The sequence below is a fragment of the Lissotriton vulgaris genome, chromosome 7 (genome assembly GCF_964263255.1).
Source record: "Lissotriton vulgaris chromosome 7, aLisVul1.2, whole genome shotgun sequence".
Taxonomy (NCBI): Eukaryota; Metazoa; Chordata; class Amphibia; order Caudata; family Salamandridae; genus Lissotriton; species Lissotriton vulgaris.
This window is the reverse complement of record NC_141695.1, coordinates 659,839,574-659,858,221: the sequence shown is the minus strand read 5'-3', so window position 1 is coordinate 659,858,221 and position 18,648 is coordinate 659,839,574. Positions and strand designations below refer to the sequence as shown.

Sequence of the window (18,648 nt, the reverse complement as noted above, 5' to 3'; positions counted from 1 at the left end):
AGGTAGACCACCAGGGCCTGCTATTCGTTGGGGCCAGCGAGGTCACGCCGGACCTTCGTGCACTGCCCGTGACGGGGTCCCTCGGTGGTACGGAAAGTGCTGCGCAAGGCTCTGTCCACCCTTCACCTCAGCACAGCTGGGCCGAAGCGTGCCCTACCGAGTCAGCTGCGCCGCACTGATCTGAATCCTGAAGAGAAAAGGTTTGGACTGGTGTGCTGGGATCCCTAAGAAACAAAGCCGCCTCAGCCCCCTGCCCCCTAGAAACCACTGAACCAGCTGACGGCCATCTTATCCGACCCAACTGCAAAGCCCTGCCCATACCCACCAATGGGGAATAATAACCTACCTCTTCATCCTCGCTCCAATCTAACATAGCTGCCACCACTACTGAAGCTGGACCCCCACTCTTAAACCCTTCTGCCACTCCCTTCTCCTCACCTTGCTTCTCTACCCTACCCCTGTCAGCATTCAGACTTCCAATGAGCGCCCTACAAGAGGACCGGTCATCCATCCCACGGCCCCGCAATCCTTCTGACCACGAGGGAAAAGTGTCTAAACCCCCTAAAGACTGAAAACTGCCTGCTGGCTCCAAATCCCTGCCCAACTGTGAAAAAGAACTGGTAACAAAATTGCCCACACTCACCCCTGCTGAAATAGACCACGCACCAGCTGATGGACCTCCAAATGTCTCCCTCCCCTCTGTCTGTGCCACACCAAAACAAGAAAAGCCTCCCTTGCTGGCACCCTTCTCCCACTTGCGCCCACTCTCCATCGCCTTTAGAACTTCCTACCACTGACAAAACATCCCCCTTTACAGATGCTGGGGTAGAAAACAATAAGGGGCTGCCCAAAATGCCTTCATCCAGTTGCTGCTCATCTCCCAAATCAATATGTGACACAAACCGCACTTCCTCTAAATTAGAGGACACAGTTTCACAAATTCTACCTGTCTCCACCATTTTGCCACCTGCAGCGCCCACCACATGAGCGCACCCTTGAAATTGCTCCGGAGCATTAAATGATGAGAAATCTGGCTCCCCGCCTGCTTCCCAGCCACCCCGCCCCTACCCCAACTGCACAGAGCCCCTACGCGCATCACGCGAAGAGCCTCCTGCTCCCGACTTCGGCAGATGCTCCATCGCGGTATGCGAAGAGGAGCGCTTCTTGCTCCCCCTCCGGCCTCCGCGCCTTCCAACAGCATTCGGGGAGGCCACAAACCCGACCACACGCTCAGCAAATCGGGCCTCCTCAGAAACGCACACAGCTGAATGGGACAACATAGCGAACTCCGCCAACACGTGCGGAGGATCGTCCTACGTGCCAGGAGCCTCCCCGCCCCCAACACGCACCGCACTTGACGGGGCTGGTTTCAGAGTACGGGACCGGCCCCTCTCACTTACCGGAGTCGCCTGGCGCTTCTTTGGAGACGAACAAGCTTCCACAGCAGCCGCGACGCCAGCAGAGGTCTGGGGTGGTGCGCGTGCCGGCCCCCGCCGATAACCAGGTCTATTCTCCCTGCTTCAGAGAGAAGACGAAGCGCCTTCCAAAACCCGATGATCTTCCATTACCACAGTAAGTCAACCACTAAAATATCAAACGCTAAAATCTAGATGAGCTAGCGCTAAATGCAATTACCTAAACTGACTACAAAATATTCCTGCCTAAGCTCCCAGCCACCAGGTCACCAAACCTAAAATGGTGGCTGGGAGCAGGAGCCCCAAGCATTGATGCTTAGGCTCCAATTGGGCTACAAACTAAAACAAGCCCAAACCCTAAAATGGTCGATGCTCCTGCATATAAACCCCCCCCCACAGCCCCTCCCAAATCGCCCAGGGGGGGTACCTCCCTGCGGTCGGCTCCCCCCCCCCCCCCCCCAGCCCACTTGGTATGAGAGCAGGTGTTATTTAGGGGAACCGATGTCAGTCAAGTAATCTGTGTGTCAGTAAAACACAAAAAGCGGACTTTGGAAAGTGTGTGTTATCACACACCCTGGCCTCTCTCCAGCCTGGCACTCCATAACTGCGCCTTTCCTGGTAAACAGACTGAAGTGAACGATAGGTGCTAATTTATGGCAGGAAGCAATGCAATGTATTGTTTTTTCGGTCCGGAGCTCTCGGCAGTTCTTCCAAACAGGATCAGCCATATTGGAAGAGTCTCAGTAAGAATATTAGGGCGTCTCAATTTTAGAATGCACAGGATACATGGCAGGATTTTGATGGGCCACGATAGAGCTCCGTTTCACACATCCACTCATGCCACCATTTTGGCAAGCCCTCCAAACCAATCAAAACACAATAATGTCCATTGCTTTTTCAACTCCTTGGTACATAAATATAGATTGGAAGTACCCTTTGGCCCTTTTATTAATAGACTTTGAGAAGGAATTTGACAGTCTCATATGGGATTATTTATTTTTCATCCCCGTTCACTTGGGATCAAAATGAACTCATGCACAATTTTATACAATGAATTAACGGCATGAGTGATGATTGGGATCCTCCTGTTAGACTCCAACCATATTGTGAGGTGAACCCAAGAAAGATGGCCATTGTCACAACTATTGTTTGCCCTAGCCATCAAATCCCCGAACTGTGTGTGAACTGTGCAAGAAACACAATGCATAGTATTTTTGTTGGTCAGAGAATATAAGAATAAATATCCCTATATGTTGGCAATCCTTTAATGTATTTAAGCAATCCCATGCAGTCACAACCACAGACAATGAGACTGCTTATGAATTTGGCTTGTACTCTGGGCTGAAAGTAAACTTGAATAAGACCTGGCTCTTCCTCCTATGCCAAGATGTGAATTATAAAGATTGGGCTGGTCCAACAGAGGCACAAGTGAATGCACACTGTTTGAGATATTTAGGCATCCTAGTGATCAATGAAAAAGTAGGTACTCCAGATGGCGAAAATATGCATCCCTTTTTAGACCAACCTAAATTGATACTCTCCATCTGTGTGCACTACCATTATTCATAAAAGGGAGAATTACTTTAATTTGAATTATTCTTAGCCTAAAAATGTCTTGCAAAACTATCCATTCAGACACCCCTAACTTCTCTTCAACACTCTCACATTCTTAATGAGATTCTTTTAATTGGCATGTCAGACACCCTTGAGAAGCTAGGACTATAGGCTCTAAACGTATCTATGATGCTGGGTTGGTTGGGGATGACTTCCTATCCGACTATAGGGCTGCATGCTTGCAGGAAATAAATGGCTGGCTCCAGGGCCCCAAATCAGATCAAATGTATAAAACAGAAATATGGAGCTGTGGGAGAAAGCTCTTCTACACTACATTACAGCAGCAACCCCCTCCCCCACCACATGCCACCAAAGTGGTAATTGAATCCTGGAGAGCCAAATTAACCAAATACAGTGGTATTCTAGAATTGTGGATGAAAATCCAATCTCAGTTGGAAAATGCTGCCTCCAACACAACTACCATCAACAACCCAAACACTTTTAATAAGCAGAGAGGCATGAGGGGTGGATTTAGGTCAGAGAAGAGGAATGGTCATTTGTCACAATGGCACCTGAAGTACCGGGTTTTTATGGACCCAGCGGTGCCAGGGAGAACACCCAAAGACTTCGAGTCCTTCCTGTTTCAGACTACAGAAACACAGAGTCTTCTTGGTGAAGTCAAAGATCGTATTTATTGGCTGCAGCCAGTAACAGGTATCCTAGAAGTACAACAGCATGAAGCGCATGTATGTTCTCAGGAGACTGCTCAAAATTACAAAGCCAGACTTCTCCTTATATACAAAATAATATGGTTCAGGCAAACATTCCTTATTTTACGGTAAACCATTCACATATTTTTGCCACAAAGGAAAAGCAAAGTCATGATGACAAGCCCACATTTCAGTTTGTCCAGTCCATAATCAATTACCCGGCAAGGCCCAGAACTTTCATCAGATATCGAATGAACCCTAATAAAAACGGGCACCTCCTCCTCGTAAAACAGGTCATAAAGAAGAAACAGGGACAGGTGTGTGTGAGATTAGGCATGGTTTGTGTGCGATGATCGGTTTATGACATGTTGTGCCTTGATTCTGATCTCGCTCGGCCACTGGGAAAGGAACTGCCCGAACAGGTTTGGCTTCAGGCAGTGGAGTTAGCTTGCCCAGGTCACAGCGGAGTTAGCAAAAGGTGTACGTGTCCTTCAGATTGGTTTCGGCCTTAGTCATTGCTTTATGTGAGGGCAATCACAAAATGGCTGCCGATCACAAAATGGAACCCGAGGGTTCCGGACCAAAAGTCCAATTTCAGGGTGATTCCGTCACTCGAACATGACGGAAATGCTTGTGCATAGTATTCGAACCATTACCGGTCTGCTGATATCAAAATCGTCATGGTACGTCGATGTTTATGACATGGGTCCAGAATTTTCAGTACCACAGACCCTCCTTTTGCCCTTACATAGGCAATAACCTATACTCACGCTAATCTGAGTCCAGGTCTATATTCAGAAAGTCATTGAGATGTTGCTTTAGCATCATCCTATTACTTAGCTCGTTTCTCGATACAGGTTTCCTTACACACGATGTAGCACAGAGGCCACATATTGCAGGAGCACATTGTATGCATAGACAGAACAGGAAAAGAATGGCTAAGATCATCCCAATGACTATCAGAATCTTCCATCCCCAGGCAGATATCAGTTCCCAGAACCACCCCATCAAAGACCAGTCTCCCTTATCCACGTGCATGGATTCGGAGATTTTATGCAGTTTGGAAATGGCCTGGTATACTGTCGGAGCGTTGTCTGGGATGAAAATGCAGCAACTTGATTGGATCACTTTACATACCCCACCTCGGTCTGCAAGTATGACGTCTAATGCGACCCTGTTTTGAAGAGTCATAAGGCGATCCGAGTGGAGCTCAGCAGTCAAATTACTAAGGGCACCGGCTGTTTCGATGACAGTGGATTCGACCACTCTTGTCAATTGCCTTATGTTCCTGCTGTTCACCATAGGCCCCCAAAACGGCAGAAAACCTTTTACAAAATCACCAAATTCTTGTCCGGCAGTGTCATCTTTACTGATGACACCTCTAACTATCCTTGTCCTATGGTAATCCGCCGTGGCCGTGTAGGTGGGGGGCAGCAGGAACGAAACGAAGCATGTGCCCGAGAAGTCAGGGGGCAACCATGTATACGCTCTATCATGGCAGATGAAATAGGTACCCTTAGCTGCTAGGAACGAAGGGGAATTTCGAGATGTAAAAACATATGTTTCAGTGCAGACGCTCTTCCCCAACTGAGCTCGTGGATTTTTGCCATTACCTTGCAGACATAGGTGACCCTGATGGGGTACAATCCAAATCGAGGAGGATCTCTTTGCTCGCTCGTTCTCACTCAAAGTAACTCCATATTTTGTTATGTTCCATCTAACGTAAGCTTGCAACTCATCCCAGGGAATCGTTCTGTATGAGTCAATCGTTCTGCTCATATTTGCAATTCCTACTACCAAAGCTTTGTTGCTCGAGTTATTTTTTGTGGAACATGGGGGGTATGGTTCGATGGCAAATATGAACATTGTCTGAAATGCCCATAAAGAACCATTGTAGCTAAATGGTAAGACCAAGTATGGGATACCCTTATCTGTTGTATGCGGCATAAGACCACACACCCAGCAGTTAGTTGTGTTTACTACTAATTGGTGCTGGTGTAACAGTTGAACGAAAGAGTTATTTAAAAACTCTAACCTTCTAGAGGACTCATGTTCAGGCAGAGGGTGAAAAGAGTGCGGGGAAACAGTAGGAGGAGGTGCGGGCTGTGCAGTAGGTGCAAATGTCACATGAAAAGTGAATAGAGCATATCCTATTAAAAACATCATTACACCAAGCAACATGAAAGTACAAAATATCAGAGATCTTTTCTTTGTCATATATATACACAATTCGTCTTTAAAGTTCGTTTGTTTGGCAGGTCTCTCCATCTTGAAAAACTCCATCCTCTCTAAGTTGCTGCCCGCGGCGGTAGGGTGTTCTATGCTAAAGAGTGCTACTGTCAGTCCAGGGCGACTCCCTTAGACCGACCAGAACTGTCGACCTAACGTCTTCAGCTGCACTCCAGAGACTTGGGCAACCGCGACCCTAGCAGCAGAACCGGATGGCGGTTCGAAAAACAAAAATAAGCACGTTTCTCAGACGAGAGAGCTGCACAATCAAAAAGTAAAAAGAAATATTTTTTATTTGTCCATAGTCATAGTTCTCGGCCTTAAATTGTAACGGTTTCTTCCAGGTGCTGTTTGGTCTTGGAATAAGAGTTCAGGCTCTGTAGTGTCCAATCGAATTGACGGAGGCACGGCTTCTTGCAAAATATTTGTATAGTCTGTGAGCAGGTTTTTTAGTGTTCAGAAATTTGGCGCTCAACTTCTCACGGTAAGGTTTCAGAATGTCGTGGTTTCAAGGTAGGTGCTTCTTGGCCAGAGGAAAACCTTAACCTCTGTAAGGAGAAGAGGTACAAGGACCTCCCTCTTATTATGATTGGGCAGGGATCCAGAGCACACTATGCGTATCCAAATGAAATTTTAATCTTCAAGTATTCATACATATGGGATAGATCAGACCAAACGTAAATTTTCAAACGTTTTATTAGTCAACAGTGTTCACCTCTAGGGAATCACTGTACCTGTCACTCTAGCCTACACGTGTTTCATCACAGCATGTGGCTGTGACTCTTCAGGGCTATAAAGGATATAAAAAAACAAATAATAACAAGGAAATAAAACAAAATGATAATTCAAAACATACACGGGGTATGTGTGGAGAGAAGGGACACCAGTGATGTGGAAACCAACATAGGATGGGTGGGAGAAAACAAAAGTGATTTTTGCATTGTTGTTCAAATAAGCGTTCTTTTTTGTATATTCTTAACTCTAAACCTGTGCAATAGATTTGTGTTTCGTGACATACGGCGCATATGCGGTTGGATGATCCTCCAGTGAGTGAACCTTTGTTCCTATCTTGAGTAACCAAACAAGTGTGTTGTGAGGTGACTTGCCAGTATTAACTGTTTCAATTTAGATAGTCTTGACTTCAAAAAAACGTAATTTTATCTTGCATGCCACTCAAAGTTTAAATAACCTTATCCATAAGAAGTTAACAGTATACTGAATACCGATTAATATAGATGGCCCGAATAGCAAAAGTAAATGATTCAGCGTTAAAATATAAAACCATCAACCAGTTGTTAAGTCCTTAATAAACAGTAATCTCTACTTCTAATTTCATTCACGTTCCCAATATGTAAATTATTCTTACAATGCGTTCAAGCATAGTAACCATTGTTTGGTTTAAGATCAATACAGCGTACTTTCTTCTTCATACACACCTTGTTTGATTAAGTCCATAGTAAGTCTTCGAATAATAACAAGCACAGTCACTAAGCAATTGCCGGTTCAAAGCCTAAATTCACAACAGCATTCTCTACATCTCCCCTTACTTATAAGTCAGAGGAGTACCGTTTTTACCAAAGCGTGCGAACAATAGATGCCGTGTCACTTAGTTATGCCAATACGGGTAACTGTAATTAAAACTCGATCGTTACATTCTGTGCAATGATGTAGTAATAAATGGGGCTTAGGTAGGCAGCTGCGAAAGAAAGCGTAAAAAAACGGGGTAGTTTACCTGATCTTAATGATCGAGGCGCGTTGTCTGGAAATAAGAAAAATCAAAAAATCAAACAGAGAAATTAAGGGGATTGTTGGTGCATTGAAAACGAGCGTGAGCTAACGTGAGAACATATCATGATTCCATAGTTAAATGGACTCACCGGGTGACCGGTGATAATTCCGACCCGGTCCTTATCGGGTGGTTTTTGTTAAAACGAAAACGGCACCAGTGGTTTTCCGGTTGCCGTCAGCAAAACAGTTGAGTGGAGGGTTTCACAGCGAATTTAGTCAATATCGGTATTTGGGCTGGAAATTAAAAGAAAAAATTGGGTTGCAGGAGTGGGTTTCTTAAATTATCAATACGTGCAATAGGGGGCAGTGATCTCCGCGGAGATCGTTTGGAATCTTACCCGTTTGTAGCCCGTGGTCAAGCTTGGTGCAGCTTCGGTTTCCAAGTGCGGGAACAAACAAACAGTGGTTCCCGCCCATTTACAAAGCGCAGGTTGCGAAAAAAAACTAAACTGCTCAGTTTCTGGAATTACTGGCAAGAAATGGAAGAGTTACTTCCACTAGAACCAAAACCTTGGTCCTAAGCCAATTCACTGTGGAAGCCCAATATAGTGAAAAAATGAAAAAAGTTTTTATACATCTAGAGTCAGCGCAGTGATAAGTTTACCAAAAAAACTCCAAAACTTGGAGTGTTTATGATTTATGACGTGGGACATTTGGGTTAAATCAATCACAATGGTATAGGATGTGAAGGAGAATAGTAATATAGCGTCTTGCTGGGACGCTCTGAGTTTATCACGGATGAACATTACAAGAAGGAAAGATGTCAAGAGTGTCCTAATTTTTGAAAATTGTTTATTATTGGTTGAGTCCCCAGAATCGCCAAAATTAATGTTTAGGAGGCTAAGTGAAGGGGTCATGTAAATATTTTGATATTTCGCAGCTGACTAAGGATATGATAAATTGGTATGAATGGACCACTGTTTGGGTCCAAAATGATAAATTGAGAAAGTGATTAACTTGGTGTGGATAAAATTCGGCAGAAAATTGAAGAGCAACTCCCTACTGGGAGGAAAAGAATATAGGATCCTCAAAATCTCGGATGTCTAGTGAGGATGTGATTCCCTTCGGTAAGATAGATCGGCATCATTTGCATAGTCATTACCTTAACATTAATCTGCATGTTTAACCTAAATTAGCAGTTTATACATGTCCTTTCAAAAAGGAAATCAACGAGTTAGGTTCAAGATAACAAAATATCATTTTTCTTCGAGGATTCAGTTGAACATTTTCTATATACAATATAGATACTTTAATGTTTGATAAGGGATCAACCTAGTTGTCTGATCCCAAGAAGAAATGCAGTTCATCATCAGTGTTCTGGCCTGTGTTGGTTGTGTCCAGACGCATAATCCATAGTGCCTCTTGTCTTCTAAGGCGTAGTTCCCTGTTCCCACCTCTTACTGAAGCTTGTACAACATCAATGCCATAGAAGGTAAAGGATTTGATATTTCCTTGTGAAGGACATGAGGCCATATGTATAGCCATGGGATATCTTGGATCCTTGGTGGCATATGCTCTTGCGTGTTCTCTAATGCGTTCTCTAAGTGCCCTGATCGAGCTTCCCACATATCTGCTTTTACAGGCACATTCAATGATGTACACTGTGAATTCCGTGTCGCAGTTGATGTTTGTATTGATTGTATACAGTTTGGATCTGTGATCTAAGAATGTCTTGGTTCCATGGTTTGCCCATCTGCACATTGAGCACATACCGCATTTAAAGAAACCTTTAGATTTTTGGGTCAGCCAATCACAAGTCCTTGTATCTTTGGGCACAGTTGGGCTTAGTCTGTTCTTTAAATTCCTTCCTCTTCGAAAGGTTATTTGAGGATGATTTCCTATAGCGCTTGTTAGCGTTCTGTCTGCACTAAGGATCCCCCAGTGTTTATGAAAACTTTTCCGTACCACAGGACTCAATTCGTTGAAGTCTGTGATGAGTCTCACCGGTTGTTGACTGTTATCAGTTCTTGGGTATCTAGTTGTTAAGGTTGACTCTCGGCTTGTTTTTTTAATCTTTTTGTCTGCTTTAGAAATGATTTGAGGCTTATAACCTCTTTTCGAAAACCTGGACTGCATGTCTTGTATGCAGGTTTCAAATTCTTTTTCTTCGCTGCAGTTCCGTCTCGCTCGCATGAATTCTCCATAAGGAATACCGTTTATCTGATGGATAGGATGACAGCTGTTACTATGAAGAATTGAATTACATGCTGTTTTTTTGCGGAATAATCTACTATGCAGAGTCCCATTTTTGATGTATAGTTCTAAGTCTAGAAAAGACACATTCGAAGTACTGATATGTGTGGTGAATCGCATGTTCATCTCATTGTCATTCAGATATACACAGAATTCCATGAGTGTAGTTTCAGTTTCTGACCATATTAAAAGGCAATCGTCTATGTAGCGACCCCAGTACAGTATATAGTCAATCCATTTGCTGCCCCTAATGCTCCAGATCATCTCAGCTTCAAGAGCTCCCATGTAAATGTTAGCAAAAGATGGGGAAAACCTCGAGCCCATGGCTACTCCCCTTGTTTGTCTGTACCATCCTTTATCAAAAACAAAGAAATTTTGATTTAAAATAATGTCCATCATTGTTACCAGCATTTTGGTGTGTTCAAGCAGTGTGATCGGTCTGGTGTTTAATGCTTTGGTTACAGCTGTTAATCCTAGGTCTGGTTCAATGGAGGTATAAAGGGAAACCACGTCAAGGGTCGCCATTATCAATCCAGGTTGCCATGTGATATCTGTTAGGATACTCAAGATGTGTTTTGAATCCTGTATGTAGGATGGCAAGTTCTTCACCAGTGGATTCAAGAACTTGTCAACGTATTGTGAGAGTCTCTCTGTTGGACCCCCAATCCCGGATACAATTGGTCTCCCTGGTGGAAAAGAAGCAGGTTTATGGATTTTGGGCAGGGTATATAGCCACGGATAAGATGGACGTGTGACTTTTAGGTACAGGTATTCCGCATCGTTTATCAGACCTGCCTCCTTCCAATCTCTCAGATGGTTATTGATTCGTATTGTTAAAGGACCCATGGGATTGCTGGGAATAACTTCATAACAAGAATTGTCAGAAAGTTGAGAGAGAATTTCTGCATTGTAGTCTATTCTATTCATGACCACTACATTTCCCCCTTTATCCGCTTCACGGATGACAAGGTCCTGGTTATCACTCAGAGTTTTTAAAGCTATTCTTTCTTCTCTGGTTAGATTATCTTTGTTCTTGTGTCTGTGTTTAGAGACTTTATTCTCATACTTGTTAATGTCTTCCAATACTAGTTTGTAGAAAGTGTCAATAGTGTTGCCACTGGGCAAAGTGGGTGTCCATTTGGATTTGCTTTTTAGGCCACTATCTATGGTGCTATTGGTCTTTAGTTCCAAGTCGGTTAGTAAATCGTTGAACGAATTTGGAGGATCATCAAAATCCGTGATCGATAGTAGCAGGTGTGATGCCAGGACCTCTTGGATACTTATAGGGTTGGTGGACACCTCTTCTAGATCTTCAGTGGAAGTGGCACTTTCTGTTGGTGTACCCCAGAAGTGCTTCTTTAATTTGAGTCCTCTAATATATTTAAACAAGTCAATCTTCATCCTACATGGATCCCCTTGATCCGTAGGATTGAAACTAAGACCTTTGCTCAATAGAGAAATCATATGTCTGTCCAGGTTTACGGATGAGAGGTTAATCACCTGTACATCCTGATCAGGTGTATCATTCACTTCTTGTTGCCGGACCTCAATCTCTCTCTGTAATCGTCTTTGTCCTCCTCTCTGGCCTCTGCGGGTTTTGTGTAGGTTTGGTTTACTCTTGTGCGATTTGTTATTTTCATTGTCCTGACTTCCCGAGAAAAAGTATTACTGGCTCCGGAGGTTGTTGGCATGGTTCTTGAATCCTGATTGGCGGTCGTGTTATCTTCTGTCTCACTCTCAGTTTCAGGACCACTACTGAGAGAAGTGTTGCTCGAGGAGATATTGGACGCACCAGATCTGGCAGTTTGTTGGTTACTAGCTGGTTTTTGGAATTGTTGGTCATATTTTTTGGCGAAGGTGAAAACTCTGCCTTCACGATAATCAGCTTCATCTCTGCGTATTTGTCTTGCCTTGCGGTCCTTGATGTCATTTTGATGCTCGATCAGGATCTCTTCCAGGATCTTGTAATTTTTTTCAGTTGCATCCTTACGATTGAGGGCTTCTATCTCCTTCTCTAGTTCCACAATTTCTGCCTGTAATTTCGTTACTTTTCGGTCCGCGTTTTCTATTAAAATTGTCATCAAGTTGGTGGAATTCATGGTTACTGATTCCTCCCATTTGTTTAGGAGGTCGTCATCAAGGTCAAAGGTAGGAAAAGTCTGCGACCGAAGACCTCTCGGTATTCTTTGTACCCTTAGATACTGCTTTAATGTTGCGCCATCCCACCAACGTGAGTTTTCTGTTTTTTTGAACCTTTCTAATTTGAGAAATTTCTGTTTTAGGCTGGTTCCTTTTTGTTGATTTCCACTTGTATTGGTAGTGGTTGGATGTGTACCTTTTGAAAGATTTTCAAACATCTCGGAGGCGATCTTATCCCTATCCATTTTGAATCTGGTAGTAGGTAAATCGAAGACCGTAGTGGCTGCCTTTCTGAGTCAAGAATTTTTGTATAGTCTGTGAGCAGGTTTTTTAGTGTTCAGAAATTTGGCGCTCAATTTCTCACGGTAAGGTTTCAGAATGTCGTGGTTTCAAGGTAGGTGCTTCTTGGCCAGAGGAAAACCTTAACCTCTGTAAGGAGAAGAGGTACAAGGACCTCCCTCTTATTATGATTGGGCAGGGATCCAGAGCACACTATGCGTATCCAAATGAAATTTTAATCTTCAAGTATTCATACATATGGGATAGATCAGACCAAACGTAAATTTTCAAACGTTTTATTAGTCAACAGTGTTCACCTCTAGGGAATCACTGTACCTGTCACTCTAGCCTACACGTGTTTCATCACAGCATGTGGCTGTGACTCTTCAGGGCTATAAAGGATATAAAAAAACAAATAATAACAAGGAAATAAAACAAAATGATAATTCAAAACATACACGGGGTATGTGTGATGTGGAAACCAACATAGGACGGGTGGGAGAAAACAAAAGTGATTTTTGCATTGTTGTTCAAATAAGCGTTCTTTTTTGTATATTCTTAACTCTAAACCTGTGCAATAGATTTGTGTTTCGTGACATACGGCGCATATGCGGTTGGATGATCCTCCAGTGAGTGAACCTTTGTTCCTATCTTGAGTAACCAAACAAGTGTGTTGTGAGGTGACTTGCCAGTATCTATATTGTATATAGAAAATGTTCAACTGAATCCTCGAAGAAAAATGATATTTTGTTATCTTGAACCTAACTCGTTGATTTCCTTTTTGAAAGGACATGTATAAACTGCTAATTTAGGTTAAACATGCAGATTAATGTTAAGGTAATGACTATGCAAATGATGCCGATCTATCTTACCGAAGGGAATCACATCCTCACTAGACATCCGAGATTTTGAGGATCCTATATTCTTTTCCTCCCAGTAGGGAGTTGCTCTTCAATTTTCTGCCGAATTTTATCCACATCAAGTTAATCACTTTCTCAATTTATCATTTTGGACCCAAACAGTGGTCCATTCCCCTATATGGGTTGTTCTTACCAATTTATCATATCCTTAGTCAGCTGCGAAATATCAAAATATTTACATGACCCCTTCACTTAGCCTCCTAAACATTAATTTTGGCGATTCTGGGGACTCAACCAATAATAAACAATTTTCAAAAATTAGGACACTCTTGACATCTTTCCTTCTTGTAATTTTCATCCGTGATAAACTCAGAGCGTCCCAGCAAGACGCTATATTACTATTCTCCTTCACATCCTATACCATTGTGATTGATTTAACCCAAATGTCCCATGTCATAAATCATAAACACTCCAAGTTTTGGAGTTTTTTTGGTAAACTTATCACTGCGCTGACTCTAGATGTATAAAAACTTTTTTCATTTTTTCACTATATTGGGCTTCCACAGTGAATTGGCTTAGGACCAAGGTTTTGGTTCTAGTGGAAGTAACTCTTCCATTTCTTGCCAGTAATTCCAGAAACTGAGCAGTCTAGTTTTTTTTTCGCAACCTGCGCTTTGTAAATGGGCGGGAACCACTGTTTGTTTGTTCCCGCACTTGGAAACCGAAGCTGCACCAAGCTTGACCACGGGCTACAAACGGGTAAGATTCCAAACGATCTCCGCGGAGATCACTGCCCCCTATTGCACGTATTGATAATTTAAGAAACCCACTCCTGCAACCCAATTTTTTCTTTTAATTTCCAGCCCAAATACCGATATTGACTAAATTCGCTGTGAAACCCTCCACTCAACTGTTTTGCTGACGGCAACCGGAAAACCACTGGTGCCGTTTTCGTTTTAACAAAAACCACCCGATAAGGACCGGGTCGGAATTATCACCGGTCACCCGGTGAGTCCATTTAACTATGGAATCATGATATGTTCTCACGTTAGCTCACGCTCGTTTTCAATGCACCAACAATCCCCTTAATTTCTCGGTTTGATTTTTTTATTTTTCTTATTTCCAGACAACGCGCCTCGATCATTAAGATCAGGTAAACTACCCTGTTTTTTTACGCTTTCTTTCGCAGCTGCCTACCTAAGCCCCATTTATTACTACATCATTGCACAGAATGTAACGATCGAGTTTTAATTACAGTTACCCGTATTGGCATAACTAAGTGACACGGCATCTATTGTTCGCACGCTTTGGTAAAAACGGTACTCCTCTGACTTATAAGTAAGGGGAGATGTAGAGAATGCTGTTGTGAATTTAGGCTTTGAACCGGCAATTGCTTAGTGACTGTGCTTGTTATTATTCGAAGACTTACTATGGACTTAATCAAACAAGGTGTGTATGAAGAAGAAAGTACGCTGTATTGATCTTAAACCAAACAATGGTTACTATGCTTGATCGCATTGTAAGAATAATTTACATATTGGGAACGTGAATGAAATTAGAAGTAGAGATTACTATTTATTAAGGACTTAACAACTGGTTGATGGTTTTATATTTTAACGCTGAATCATTTACTTTTGCTATTCGGGCCATCTATATTAATCGGTATTCAGTATACTGTTAACTTCTTATGGATAAGGTTATTTAAACTTTGAGTGGCATGCAAGATAAAATTACGTTTTTTTGAAGTCAAGACTATCTAAAGTGAAACAGTTAATACTGGCAAGTCACCTCACAACACACTTGTTTGGTTACTCAAGATAGGAACAAAGGTTCACTCACTGGAGGATCATCCAACCGCATATGCGCCGTATGTCACGAAACACAAATCTATTGCACAGGTTTAGAGTTAAGAATATACAAAAAAGAACGCTTATTTGAACAACAATGCAAAAATCACTTTTGTTTTCTCCCACCGTCCTATGTTGGTTTCCACATCACTGGTGTCCCTTCTCTCCACACATACCCCGTGTATGTTTTGAATTATCATTTTGTTTTATTTCCTTGTTATTATTTGTTTTTTTATATCCTTTATAGCCCTGAAGAGTCACAGCCACATGCTGTGATGAAACACGTGTAGGCTAGAGTGACAGGTACAGTGATTCTTGCAAAATATTGTCGCTTTCCTGTTCAGAAATTGTTCCTTTTACTTGTGCATCGCTAAAAGGTATAAAACGCGGCACAGTCTCAGTCTTCACACATACCAACGTCACCAACCCATCGTGCAGGGCCTGCAACATACATTCGACTCATTACATTCCTTGCAGTTTCTTTCGCGACTTCATCTGCAAACGCATTTCCGCGACCAACATCATCAGTAACCTTTTTGTGAGCACTGCATTTCACAATCGCAACTTGTAACGGCAAGGTTAGTGACTCGAGAAGCTCATTCACCAATTGACCATGCTGGATCTTAGCACCATGCGAAGTCAGGAACCCACGTTCTTTCCATAATCATCCAAAACTGTGAGCCACACCAAATGCATACTGGCTGTCCGTGTACACATTCACTCGTTTTCCTTTCGCCAACACACACGCTCTTGTAAGTGCAATCAGCTCTGCTGCTTGTGCTGAATTATGTGGGATACGTGCAGCTTCAGCAATCGTATGCAAAGTTGTCACAGCATATGCTGCAGTTGTATCACCATTCGGCAACTTGAAACACGAACCATCAACCCACAAAGTACCATCACATTCTGGAAGAGGAGTATCCCTAAGGTCTATCCTCCCTTTCGTTTCTTCCTCAGTCCTGAGACAGCAATCATGCTTTTCAACCTCATCTGTCTCTACTGGAATCAGCAATAGCGTGGCTGGGTTCAAGGTATTGCACCTCTTAATGTGCACATGACTCGCTAACAGTATCAGTTCATAACCCGACAATCGAGCACTAGTTAAGTGCTGTGTCTTTGTTCTGTTTAACAGAGTGTCCACTGCATGCGGGACCATCACAATTAACATGTTATTCATCACCAACCCAGCAGACTGTCGAATAGAAACAGCTGCTGCGGCTGTGGCTCTCAAACAACTCGGCAACGCCTTAGCTACCGGATCCAAAGTCGACGAAAAATACGCGCATGGACGTTGCTTGTCCCCAAAAGACTGCGTCAACACTGACAAGGCACAACCTTCCTTCTCATGGACATACAATGTAAAGGGCTTACTTACCCAACACAGGAGCCGAACACAATGCATCACGCAATTCGGAAAAGCTTTTCTGACACTCTTCAGACCATGGAATGGGATTCGGTGTATCTTTACAAGTTAATGCCACCAAAGGTTTGGCCAATAAGGAAAAATTTGGTATCCATTGTCTGCAATATGATGTAATGCCCAAGAAAGCACGCACTTCTCTCTGTGTCCTAGGTACACTCAATTTCGTTATTGCCTGAATTCTTTCTGGGGTCAGTTTCCTTCCCTCCTTCGATAAGAGGTGACCTAAGTAGGTCACTTCTTGTCGACAATACTGTAACTTTGATAGAGACACTTTGTGATGTAGATCGCACAAACGACGCAACAACGACAGTGTGGCTTCCTTACAAATCTCTTCAGTATCTGCAGCAATTAGTAAATCGTCGACATACTGAATAAGAGCAGAGCCTTCAGGTAAAACAATCGTGTCAAGCTGTGTTTTCAATGCCTGACTGTATATCGATGGACTTTCACAGTAACCTTGAGGAGCGCGTTTGAAGCGGAAGCTTCGGCCTCCTAAACTGAAACCAAAAATATCCCTTCTATCCTCGGCAATCGGGATGCTGAAGAAAGCATTCTTCAAGTCAATCACCGAGAACCAAGTCGCAGAAGCTGGAATCATAGTCAATAGGGCAGTGATATCAGGGACAACTGGAAATTGTGGCACAACTATTTTATTGACCTCCCTAAGATCAATCACAAACCTGTAAACAGGTGGCTGGGAAGGATCAGTACGCTTCAAAACAGGCAGAACAGGACTATTACAAACGTTGCCCCTTGTCTCTTCAATTACATCCTTTTCAATCAGATCGTAAATTATCGCTAACAACGCCCTCTCACCTTCACTAGAGATCTTGTATTGGGGAATGCGCGGCATTCTAACATTGGCTTTCAATGTCACAACATATGGTGGTATTTCCAAGAGACCTACATCGTTAGGACCAGTAGCCCAGAGAATATCTAGGAGAGAAGACAATTCTGTCGGAAGTTTATCCTTCGACAAATACATCGGAGAAACCACTCTCTTACCCAGTGTAAGTTGTACTCCCGAAGGAAAACAGTACAAAGTCGCATGTAATCTTTTCAGCAGATCCAACCCTAGCAAGTTCTCACCACAACCTGTTGTAAGGATGAGGGGTGCTTCGAATTCACAAGGCCCAACAGAAAGAGACATAGGACACGAAATCGGGTTCCTAACAGGGGCGCCAGAAAAACCTACTGAAACATTTATTTCGCCAGACAAAGGTGCGCCAGGGAGCTTTGAGTGCATTATAGAACTCTTTGTAGCACCAGTATCCAACAGAAAAGGTTCTGACACACCTGATGCAATCACCTCAACATAGGGTCCACTCTGATCTACTGGAACTGAAACAACTCCCTCTCTTTGTCCAAGGCCGTCCTAGCAATCATTACCTCCCATATTCTCATCTTCTGCATAGTAGTCGTCAGCATAGTACTGAGCCGTTCTACCAGACGCGTTATTCTGCTGGTCAAAACTATTCATCGAATTCTGAGGCGGCAAGGAACGTGTGTTCTGGGGGAAATTTCCACGTCCCCTACCTCTAGGGGTTTGTTGAACACCTCGACCTCTCGCACCAGAAGTACCATTCGTGCGCTGTAACAAAACCGGACAACTACTCTTGAAATGCCCCTCTTCTTTACAATACGCACACTGATTGGGTCCATACGGTAAACGTTGTTGAGGAAACTCGTTTCTTTGCGAGTTCCTCGAATACTGCTCGGGTTGCTGATAATCGCGCTGATTATTAGTGCGGGGTGGATAAGCTTGCTGCAGGAGGACTTTAGTCTTCAATTCCTTATTTTTCTTATCCGCTTTCTCTAACTCATCTTTGCGCCTATTCTCATAGTACTGGGCCGTAGCTAAAATCTGCGCTGACGTGGAAACAGCCCAAGCACTCTCGGAATCTTTCAACTTATTAAACAATTCGGGAAGCAAATTATGCATAAATTTGTCGACAAACAATCTCTGACCACCCTCCGTAGCCATGTCCTGACCACTATGATCTACAAAAGTCTCTTCAACCCGTGTGAAGAAAATCGGACACAGTCTCCTCTTTCTTCTGCTTACATGCAGACAACTTGTCCCAATTAACGCGCAATTCGGGCATTAAAGTCTTCATATACGTAATAATCCTACCAGGAAGTTCTGCAATCAAATCATCAGGCTTAGCACCGCCTATTTGCCCATTGTCGGCATTTCTAAGATTAACCCAT

The 18,648-nt window shown here is 43.1% G+C and overlaps 1 protein-coding gene across 4 annotated transcripts in view; it reads right to left on the bottom strand.

The window, feature by feature from the left end:
• The window catches only part of STXBP4 (syntaxin binding protein 4), a 553,950-nt gene that overhangs the window by 519,945 nt on the left and 15,357 nt on the right, over window positions 1–18,648 (bottom strand). The window lies entirely within an intron of this gene.